The sequence below is a fragment of the Heptranchias perlo genome, unplaced genomic scaffold (assembly GCF_035084215.1).
Source record: "Heptranchias perlo isolate sHepPer1 unplaced genomic scaffold, sHepPer1.hap1 HAP1_SCAFFOLD_383, whole genome shotgun sequence".
In the NCBI taxonomy this organism is placed as follows: Eukaryota; Metazoa; Chordata; class Chondrichthyes; order Hexanchiformes; family Hexanchidae; genus Heptranchias; species Heptranchias perlo.
In genome coordinates this window covers 240,001-242,500 of record NW_027139395.1, presented here as the reverse complement: position 1 = coordinate 242,500, position 2,500 = coordinate 240,001, and positions in this window count along the sequence as shown.

The window sequence follows — 2,500 nt, the reverse complement described above, 5'->3', positions numbered from 1 at the left end:
TTCCCTGTGTCCGTCCCTCCCTGCCTGCCTTCCCCCCAGGACTTCCTTCTGAACACCTTTGTCGTTTAAAATAATAATAAATAATATGTGTGTGTGTGTGTCGGTGTCAGTATCAGTATCAGTCAGTCAGTGTCTCTCTCTCTCTCTCTCTCTCACACTCAGAGCTGCTGTGGAAGGAAACTTTTTTAAAAAGAACTTGCTTATTGAAAGAAAGATGTGCCTCAAGCTGCCGGGCCCTGTCCATTGTCATGTCAGTGGCAGGACTGCTTTCACCAGGAACCCTTCCCTGCCATTGCAGTGTTGATTTGGTCCTTATGCAAATTTAGGGGCGGAGCCAGCACACAAACGACCAATCACAGCAAAGTCCGCACTTTGCGAGCGCACGAGGTCGCGGCCAGCGTTCCAGTCCGCTCAGATCCAAATAAGCCCGAAAAGGAACACGCTCGATCTTAGCCAAAAGGCCGAGAAGCGATACCGCGCTCGATGCGAATTGATCTCGGGTCCTGTTTGCCCTCCCTCTTTGTTCTCTGGCTGCCGGTGTTGAAAGCAGTCTCGAAGCACTGCCGTTCTCTCCCACTCTGGCCACATTTTTTGCCACCGTTTCTAATTGCAACAGTGGATGAGTTTAAAGAAGTTGCCGTTTTTTCCTTTCTTGCCAGGATTGCTTGACAGATTGGTAAATTTGCCAGTAGGCCACCAATCAGATGGGGGAGGGTTGTGTCTCAACGGACCTCCGTCAGTCAGTCTCAGTCACTAACGAACTGCCGTGGAAGGAAACCTCTTTGAGTAAAACTAGTGACGTGACGTGTCTCACAATGAGCGAGCGAGTGAGATTGCAACGGCCAATTGAGAAAGAGGTGAGGTGCTGACAATCAGCAGCTCGTGTTGAAACATTCATTCCACGGCAGGCAAGACCAATCAAAAAAAATACTGCAGATGCTGGCTCGGCTCGGCTGGCTGGCTGGCTGGCTGGCTGGCTGGCTGGAAATGGGAAATAAAAACACAAGGCGTGTTAAAGGCTGGTTAAACTGTCGAAAGAAACAAGGCGTTAATGTTTCAGAAGCGCCTATTGAAAGACGTCTCTCAAGCTGCTCCCTGACTGGGCCCTGTCCATTGTCACGTTAATCCCAGGGCGGGGCGGGACTGCTTTGACCGGGAGACCTGTTTTCTGGGACGCAGGTGTGACATTCCAGGGAGGCACCTACTTTGTGCTGATTCGAAACGACCACGACAACGGCAACTTGCAGTTCTATATTACAACAACAACAACGCGCGTGTGGTAGTTGGGAGGGGCTGCGTTCGCGCTCTCCCCCCTGCATTGAAACTCAAAGTTCGATTTTCAATCCCATAGTCCACCAATCGGATGGGAGACGGTGTGTGTGTGTGTGTGTGTGTGTGTGTGTGTGTCAGTGTCAGTGTCAGTGTCAGTCAGTGTCTCTCTCTCTCTCTCTCTCTCTCTCACTCTTACTCAGAGCTGCTGTGGAAGGAAACCTTTTTAAAAAGAACTTGCATATTGAAAAAAAGATGTGTCTCAAGCTGCCGGGGCCCTGTCCATTGTCACGTTAATGGCAGGACGGGGCAGGACTGCTTTGACCAGGAGACCTGTTTTCTGGGACGCAGGTGTGAGATTCCAGGGGACCTGCTTTGTGCTGATTTCCCTGCCTCCCTCCCTCCCCCCCAGGACTTCCTTCTGAACACCTTTGTCGTTTAATCGAGGGCCAAAAGCCTGCCTGTGAAAGGGAAGGATCAGCCGGTCAGCCCCCTGCTGGTCGCTGCTGCCAGTGCAGCAGGCGTGCGTGTGTCCTCGGCCTCGTGTCCAGGTCCCTCAGGGACTTGAGGCAGCTCTCCCCGGTGGTCTCGTGGTCAGGACCGGGCTTCGAATCCCAGTCGGGGGGGGATGACTTTCTGCTGCAGATTAATTGGCATGAAGGAAAGTCTCCCCTCCTGAGCGTAAAGCTCCACCCTCACCACCACCACCGCCTTTTCCTCCCCTTGACAAACGGACAGACAGACAGTCAGACAGTCAGTCCAGTTCGGGAGCGCAGCTTTCATTAAGCAATGGCGTTTGTGACAACTCATCGTCTGACAGGTTGATGATTTCCCCACACGCCTCCTGCCGAATAAAAGGCTCACCCTCCCGGACACTACCCCCAGAATCACCCACCCCCCCCCCCCCGGGGTGAATATTAAGCCCGAGAACACCGACTGTAACCAACCGCAGTGAAAAGTTGAAGTGGCAACTCATTAACCAGATTTATTTTGGGCAACTCATTAACCAGATTTTTTGTTCATTTGGTTTATGAGTTGCCAAGTGTAAATCTGGTTAATGAGTTGCCACTTCAACTTTTCACTGCGGTTGGTTACAGTCGGTGTTCTCGGGCTTAATATTCGCCCCAGGGGGGGTGTATAGCGGGCGATGGCCGGTGTGGAGTGCGTTTTTTGGGGGTTGATTTTCACTTTGCCTCGCTGGTGGAATTTGTGGGAGGCAGGCAAGGGGATT